Source organism: Barbatula barbatula (genome assembly GCF_947034865.1).
Source record: "Barbatula barbatula genome assembly, chromosome: 25".
Lineage (NCBI taxonomy): Eukaryota > Metazoa > Chordata > Actinopteri > Cypriniformes > Nemacheilidae > Barbatula > Barbatula barbatula.
Genome location: NC_136788.1, coordinates 17,137,729 through 17,147,112, shown reverse-complemented (window position 1 = coordinate 17,147,112; position 9,384 = coordinate 17,137,729). Strand labels below are relative to the sequence as shown.

Here is a 9,384-nt window from a genome sequence, read left to right as displayed (position 1 = left end):
GGGTCTGTTTGGCAGAGAGCCTCTGTTGACCATTGTCTTATAGGTTACAACCGATCGTATATGCTGAACGGTCAGGAAACGATGAACAAATCATGTGGAAAGGCTTCCATGAAAGACAAGCTGGTGAGGAAATCAGGGCAGGTGGTCGAGCTCCGCCGGATTCCTGAGCATTGTGTGACTGTACATGAGAACCTGATCCGGCCGTCATTGATTGATCATTGCTCCACATTCCTCCGCTCTCTGAAGTCTGAGGTCGGAATCAAAGGCGGCCCCGCCGAAGACCCTCCCGCGGGCTCATTGTCTTGTGCCGAGAGTGTTGGAATATGTAGAATCTGTTTAACAACATTCATTTTATTGACAATCCTTGTCTGCTCTTTTGTGCGTTTGGTTTTGTGGAGGTTTGACCCCCTGCCCTGTGTGTGATGTTTACACCAGACATCCATTGTTTCTTCCAGACTGCAGACTGACATGAAATGGAGAGGAAATGGAGACTGCCTACGTGACAACATACTGTTGTATACTTGAGTATTCACTACAGTAAACTGCTGTGAACGTATAGTATACCTTTACTGTCATAAAGACAGTTTAGTACACTATAGTGTTCTGTAGTATTGATTGTAGTAAATTGATACACTGGCACTGTTGTGTACTTTTTATTTACCATAGTAAACTTGAGAACGCTTTGCGGTATATTACACTATTTAGTACAGTATAGTAAACTGTAGTACACTAAACTGCATTTGTGTTATTCATTTATAGTGGATTGATCAACTGTGGAAAATACTGTAGTATACTTAAGTATTCACCACAGTTTGAGTTTGGAACTTCAGTACTCCAGTTTACTATGGTAAATATTATAATCATTATTGTGACTTTATATACTAGTATGTACTGTAGAGTACGTTAAGATTTACCATAGTGAGCGGTAGAAAATAGTATGCTGTAATATTTACTATGGTAAAGTGTTGTGCATTATAATATTCTAACTATAGTTAATTGTAGTAAATATTGAAGTATACTTTAAGATCCATATGGTAAGGTATAAAGCAACATCATATTTAGGAACCATACTACGGTTTACTATAGTAAATACTTTTTTCAAGTGGGTGAAATAAAAAAAATCGGTATCAAACATTTCTTCACGCTGTCAGACTGACAGATCACGGAGGGTTCGTGGTGTCCGTGTCAACCCCCCCCCAACCCCAGACGTTCCCCGCACATCTGGAACAGGAGCTGTCTGCGTTTATAAATAGGCGCTTTAGGGCTGTGCGCTGTTAACCTGTGCTCCGGCAGAGCCTCTCATGCCCTATTTATCTGCCGAGCACACTCAGCTGTCTGGTTTCTCCCGTCTGCACCTGGGGCCGGCGCTTGGGTAGCTACAGAGATAGTGCTACAGTAAATGTGTGTTAATAAAGACGCCGACTTCTGAGTTGAATGTTTTGATTGGCTAAAGCGTCTGCCAAGAGCCTAAAACAAAGTTACTTATTTTTCGTATTTGTGTTTCCTGACATCACACTAAATTCACGCAACGCTCTACCAGTTGAGCTAGATCTAGAACATTCATTTAATATTGTGATAAAAAGAAGCAGCAAGGTCATTTTCTTCTCTAAAACATTATTTTGTCTGCCAAATCATCGTCAATGGGGTGTTTTAACGTGACAGGAAAACTATAAAGCAGGAAAGGACATCACAGAGAGATTGCAAGTATTGAACATGATGGGTGATCTCCATACGCCTCTGGATGGTGAAAACAACATGTCCCATAATTCCACTCTCCTACATAACGTCGTTTAGCTTCACCTTTTGTTGTTGTTTCCAAAGTGGACAAACTAACGGTCCAAATGTACATATTGTGGCTTTAACACACATTGTAATAATTCGATAGGAAACCGTAACACAAATCTGAGCAACTCCTGAAGAAAATCAGCAGATAATGACGTTAATCTTGTTTATATTTTGCTGTTTTCTCTCTTTTAGGACAAATGTGCAGAAACAGAAAAGATGAAGAGGCAGAAGACATGGATTGAATATGGACACAGGAAGGGGATTTCATCAGAATCGACATAAAGTTGCAACCCATTTTACTCATGAAGTTGTGTGACACATTTCTGATTGTGATGGTTAGAGGAGATGATGTTACCTATTGTGTTGACTATAATCTTGTTTAATGTCATGACCTTCACAAGCAGAAGGAAGCAGGTCAGAGGTCTGCTCATCAAAGCTCTGCGTCTCTCGGCTGGCCGTCAGACTGTCCTTTGGGGTGAGGTAGTAGGTTGTATAGTTGTGGGGTGATGCACTTCCTGTTAGATAACTATACAACTTACTGTCTTTCCTGAAGAGACTGTGATATCGTCATCATCATCATCATCATCACGTCAGGCGGATGTCAAACATGTCAGCAGCCTTCAATAAACCTCATCCATCACTGAAACAACTTGATTCCTCATTAAAAGTGAACGACAGGACTTTTATAAATGAATGGCTGAATTATGGGATGGTTTTGTGCACTCCTGATGTTCGTACAGGGTGAGGTAGTAGGTTGTGTGGTTTCAGGGTAGTGATTTTGCCCCATCAGGAGGTAACTATACAACCTACTGCCTTCCCTGGAGGGCAGCGATGCAGCAGCGGAGGGGGATGACGTCACCGCCTCCAGACGGATATACAGGTACATTCAAATGATCTTCAAATATGCATCATTGGCACTATGTGCTGAAGGGTTTAAGGTTATTTTTGTCAAGTCAAATTGATGAAATGATGAAAGTCCATGTTGGTGTATAAACTCTGCAATAAAACAGTGTGAATAAATAGTGTTTGTGTTGTGTCATTTTTATAAGCCTGCACTGCATTAGAAATACGATACAGAGTAGAAGTCTTAAAGATAAACACAAGCGATGGAAAAAGTAAGTGTGGCAGATTCTTACGCAAAGCAAATATTGTGATGTCACATGAAAGAAGAAAACGTGTCAGAGATTTGATCCAATGCTTCACGTGTATAGTTTTGTCTTGTTACAGAACAAAGTGTTGCATTTAAGCACTAAAAATGTTTCAGATATAATTTAGAAGTATATTCTGATTCATTCGTCAAGTCATTTCACTTTACTACTTTAATTCTTGACTATAGTGAAGAAGAAAACAAACTTGCTTGACTTATTTTGATGCGTTTTAATAATTGTTGATCATATCGTTTTTGAAAGGGAATAAATGATCAATTTATCCATCATTCCTAAACAAAACTATTTCAAATTTTCAAGCGAGCTGTTGGTCAAAGCCGTATTGCTAAGAAACATGCATCTGTGTTTATGTAGGATATATAAAATGGCAAATGAGCCCATTAAAACTAGATAGTAACATTAAACCTTCATGCCACTAATGATTTACACGCATTAAACATTACGAGTATATCCTGACTTTAAAAGAGCCGTTCCATAAATTATTTCCGGGTGGAAGTGGGAATTATCACACTTCCGAGAGCACATGGAAGCAGCATAAAACACGTGTAATCTGACATAGGCTGTGTGTCTGCGTTTGTTATTCCAGAAGAAAATGTGTCACATGAAAAAGAAAAAGTCAAACCTGTTTAAAATGAAACCACAGCATCTGCATCTCAAAGACAAACAAATCCTGTAATGAGATTATCCGGCTGTGTTTGGATCATTTGATTGAATTAGTTTAAAACCCTTTTACAAAAGCACCTTTCATGCACATTATGATTTTTTAGTAAGTTTACATCAACCCTGTACAATATTAAAGCTTTTCTGTTAAATGTCTCTGAATTGCATGAATGTAAAAGTGCTGAGCTGGTAGATTTCTGTGCCAACAGCTGCAGGTCATGAAAACAGATCACATGACTCCATCTACTGGTCATACTGGTGCACTTCACAGATCTATGAAAAGATCTCTTCAGCATTTCAATGATTTCTCCTAATGACATTAAATGGAAAGCAAGTGGAAACGCTCATCTCATCTGAAAGTCTCATGTGTGATTCGGATATTTCTCTTGAGAAAAGAGTCAGAAATGTGACGGATGTTTCTGTCATGAGAGTTTGAGAAGAGACGTCAACAGTGTGTCAAACTGAGTCTATGATCAAAAGTCAATATTAGTGAAGATCTCAATATGAACTCAAACATTTCTCATCACATTGACTCAAATCCAGATGATTTCATCTCAAAAAGACACAACACGACAGAGATTCCTCTTGAATAGCGCTGTTGATTTTCCTCATGTCTTGTTTTCCCAGCTGTGCCTCAGAAGTGCTTTGTCAAATAATAAGATCATTTAACAAACATTTTGCAAGTCTATAAGATTTTTCAGCATCTCTTTTTTTCAAAATTCATTATTTGGACTTTCATTATTTACGGAATCTTTCATTTGTGTTTCTTCTCGGTTGATTTTGCTTTTAAAACTACATAAATCATACAGAAAAATGACACACACAGGCAGGGTTAGGAGAAATGCCGTGCAGTTCATAAATATGTCAATGTATAATTCATAATCTATGTTTGATTCTTAGAAACATTAGTGCGTTTTGAAACCTTAGCAGGGGTCCAGTGTTCAAGGTTGGCAAACGTGAATATCTCATCCAACTTTAGATGTCATCGTGTTGCAAAAGCACTTTGAGGGAATCCTCAGGGCTCAGGATTGAGAAATCTTCCAGACATTAATTTCGGCTGCGCAATGAAATTGTCCCCAGAGGGCAACAGGGAGGGAGACGGGGCAGATTTCAGGGTGTGTTGAAACAGATCAAGGTGAAGCCCTTTCCTCTGGAGAACCTCCAGGAACGAGAGCTCGGAGTCCATCACGAGGCACCAGGTGCTGGGCAGCAGCAACACAACGGCTGGCCAGGCCTCTGAAGATCTTCCAAAGATCAGAAGGACACACTTGCTTTTAAACATGTACAGTGTTCATTGTGGATTGAAACAGATTCAGTGCAGAGAATGAACTTTACATTGTCAGCGTGCCTGTAATATTGGGATATGATAGTATGTTCTTATATGATGTTCTTATATGACACAGCTGTTAGTTTTGTTAAGATGGCAGTATTGAAAATCAGTCTGAAAACAATAAATGTGTATAAATCATAGAAATACAAAAAAAACGGTCTTCATCCTAAAAACATCGTAAAGACAATAAAAACATGAAACAAAGCCCGTTTTAAAGATGACTTCATTATTGTGACGTTATACCCATTGCACGTGGTATATTTTCTATTTACTTAGATTTATTTTACTGTGTTATATCTGCATCATCATGTCATGCATTGCGCTATTGTCTCGGATAACATGAACACATTATTAAATAGCATTATTAGGCCTATTTTACTATTGTAATGCAATGGAATGACGTGGTTTTCAACTTTACAGTCTGCGTTGTTTTTTCTGCATGGCCTTAAATGATATTCGCATGATAATGAATGCAGTATGTGCAGTTAATGTATTTATGTCCTTCTGTCGTGTCATGTACTGGCCATCATCCACAGAACACGATGAGCGCGCGCAGGTTAGGGGGCGTCCGATTGGCCGAGAGCTGAGGTGTGTCGGGGGGTGTGCGCGTGCGTCCCCGCGTCACGACGCAATTTCCGGGGGGCGCGCGGGGGCGAGCGCAGGATTTTGACAGCGGCGGAGCTGCTCGACGGCTGCACGCGCACGCGATGATATTATACGCGATATAAATGCGGTTCGCTCGCGCTGACAGTGACGCCAGCGGCGCACGCACGCCTCGGTACGCGATGTTTGACGCGCGCTGACTTCTCCGACTCAAGGTGAGATGACTCTGGTGTTTGTTGTGTTTGAAAATCTGATCTGAGGTCTGATCCCGGGCCGAAGACTAACATCTCTCACTCAAACTCTTATTATATTACCACACTGTAGTCTTTATTGTAGTAAAGTGGAGTTTTCTTCAGTGTTAACTATTGCAAACTGATACACTTTTGTAAAACTCTACAAATATTTACTCCAGTAAACTCTAGTAACTGTACTATACTACAGTATTCTGTGCTATTAAATTAATAAACTGTATTAAATGCTGTAGTATATACTCCAATATTTACCTCAGTTAACTGTACTATACTACAGTATTCTGTGCTATTAAATTAATAAACTGTATTCAATGCTGTAGTATATACTCCAATATTTACCTCAGTTAACTGTACTATACTACAGTATTCTGTGCTATTAAATTAATAAACTGTATTCAATGCTGTAGTATATACTCCAATATTTACCTCAGTTAACTGTACTATACTACAGTATTCTGTGCTATTAATAGTAAATTGATAAACTGTATTAAATGCTGTAGTATATACTCCAATATTTACCTCAGTTAACTGTACTATACTACAGTATTCTGTGCTATTAATAGTAAATTGATAAACTGTATTCAATGCTGTAGTATATACTCCAATATTTACCTCAGTTAACTGTACTATACTACAGTATTCTGTGCTATTAATAGTAAATTGATAAACTGTATTCAATGCTGTAGTATATACTCCAATATTTACCTCAGTTAACTGTACTATACTACAGTATTCTGTGCTATTAATAGTAAATTGATAAACTGTATTCAATGCTGTAGTATATACTCCAATATTTACCTCAGTTAACTGTACTATACTACAGTATTCTGTGCTATTAATAGTAAATTGATAAACTGTATTCAATGCTGTAGTATATACTCCAATATTTACCTCAGTTAACTGTACTATACTACAGTATTCTGTGCTATTAATAGTAAATTGATAAACTGTATTCAATGCTGTAGTATATACTCCAATATTAACCTCAGTTAACTGTACTATACTACAGTATTCTGTGCTATTAATAGTAAATTAATAAACTGTATTCAATGCTGTAGTATATACTCCAATATTTACCTCAGTTAACTGTACTATACTACAGTATTCTGTGCTATTAATAGTAAGTTAATAAACTGTATTCAATGCTGTAGTATATACTCCAATATTTACCTCAGTTAACTGTACTATACTACAGTATTCTGTGCTATTAATAGTAAATTGATAAACTGTATTCAATGCTGTAGTATATACTCCAATATTTACCTCAGTTAACTGTACTATACTACAGTATTCTGTGCTATTAATAGTAAATTGATAAACTGTATTAAATGCTGTAGTATATACTCCAATATTTACCTCAGTTAACTGTACTATACTACAGTATTCTGTGCTATTAAATTAATAAACTGTATTCAATGCTGTAGTATATACTCCAATATTTACCTCAGTTAACTGTACTATACTACAGTATTCTGTGCTATTAATAGTAAATTGATAAACTGTATTCAATGCTGTAGTATATACTCCAATATTTACCTCAGTTTACTGTACTATACTACAGTATTCTGTGCTATTAATAGTAAGTTAATAAACTGTATTCAATGCTGTAGTATATACTCCAATATTTACCTCAGTTAACTGTACTATACTACAGTATTCTGTGCTATTAATAGTAAATTGATAAACTGTATTCAATGCTGTAGTATATACTCCAATATTAACCTCAGTTAACTGTACTATACTACAGTATTCTGTGCTATTAATAGTAAATTAATAAACTGTATTCAATGCTGTAGTATATACTCCAATATTTACCTCAGTTAACTGTACTATACTACAGTATTCTGTGCTATTAATAGTAAATTAATAAACTGTATTCAATGCTGTAGTATATACTCCAATATTTACCTCAGTTAACTGTACTATACTACAGTATTCTGTGCTATTAATAGTAAATTGATAAACTGTATTAAATGCTGTAGTATATACTCCAATATTTACCTCAGTTAACTGTACTATACTACAGTATTCTGTGCTATTAATAGTAAATTGATAAACTGTATTCAATGCTGTAGTATATACTCCAATATTAACCTCAGTTAACTGTACTATACTACAGTATTCTGTGCTATTAATAGTAAATTAATAAACTGTATTCAATGCTGTAGTATATACTCCAATATTTACCTCAGTTAACTGTACTATACTACAGTATTCTGTGCTATTAATAGTAAATTGATAAACTGTATTCAATGCTGTAGTATATACTCCAATATTAACCTCAGTTAACTGTACTATACTACAGTATTCTGTGCTATTAATAGTAAATTAATAAACTGTATTCAATGCTGTAGTATATACTCCAATATTTACCTCAGTTAACTGTACTATACTACAGTATTCTGTGCTATTAATAGTAAGTTAATAAACTGTATTCAATGCTGTAGTATATACTCCAATATTTACCTCAGTTAACTGTACTATACTACAGTATTCTGTGCTATTAATAGTAAATTGATAAACTGTATTCAATGCTGTAGTATATACTCCAATATTTACCTCAGTTTACTGTACTATACTACAGTATTCTGTGCTATTAATAGTAAATTGATAAACTGTATTCAATGCTGTAGTATATACTCCAATATTTACCTCAGTTAACTGTACTATACTACAGTATTCTGTGCTATTAATAGTAAATTGATAAACTGTATTCAATGCTGTAGTATATACTCCAATATTTACCTCAGTTAACTGTACTATACTACAGTATTCTGTGCTATTAATAGTAAATTGATAAACTGTATTAAATGCTGTAGTATATACTCCAATATTTACCTCAGTTAACTGTACTATACTACAGTATTCTGTGCTATTAATAGTAAATTGATAAACTGTATTCAATGCTGTAGTATATACTCCAATATTTACCTCAGTTAACTGTACTATACTACAGTATTCTGTGCTATTAATAGTAAATTGATAAACTGTATTCAATGCTGTAGTATATACTCCAATATTTACCTCAGTTAACTGTAATATACTACAGTATTCTGTGCTATTAATAGTAAATTGATAAACTGTATTCAATGCTGTAGTATATACTCCAATATTTACCTCAGTTAACTGTACTATACTACAGTATTCTGTGCTATTAAATTAATAAACTGTATTCAATGCTGTAGTATATACTCCAATATTAACCTCAGTTAACTGTACTATACTACAGTATTCTGTGCTATTAATAGTAAATTGATAAACTGTATTCAATGCTGTAGTATATACTCCAATATTTACCTCAGTTAACTGTACTATACTACAGTATTCTGTGCTATTAATAGTAAATTGATAAACTGTATTCAATGCTGTAGTATATACTCCAATATTTACCTCAGTTAACTGTACTATACTACAGTATTCTGTGCTATTAATAGTAAATTAATAAACTGTATTCAATGCTGTAGTATATACTCCAATATTTACCTCAGTTAACTGTACTATACTACAGTATTCTGTGCTATTAATAGTAAATTAATAAACTGTATTCAATGCTGTAGTATATACTCCAATATTTACCTCAGTTAACTGT

The 9,384-nt window shown here is 35.4% G+C and overlaps 1 protein-coding gene across 1 annotated transcript in view; it reads left to right on the top strand.

Annotated features, from left to right (window-relative positions):
- The first annotated feature begins 5,538 nt into the window (after positions 1-5,538).
- The window catches only part of pparab (peroxisome proliferator-activated receptor alpha b), a 25,620-nt gene continuing 21,774 nt past the window's right edge, over positions 5,539-9,384 (top strand). Inside the window, exon 1 of the mRNA XM_079450536.1 lies at positions 5,539-5,759. The gene's annotated coding sequence lies outside the window, so the exon portion shown is untranslated. The remainder of the gene's footprint in view (positions 5,760-9,384) is intronic.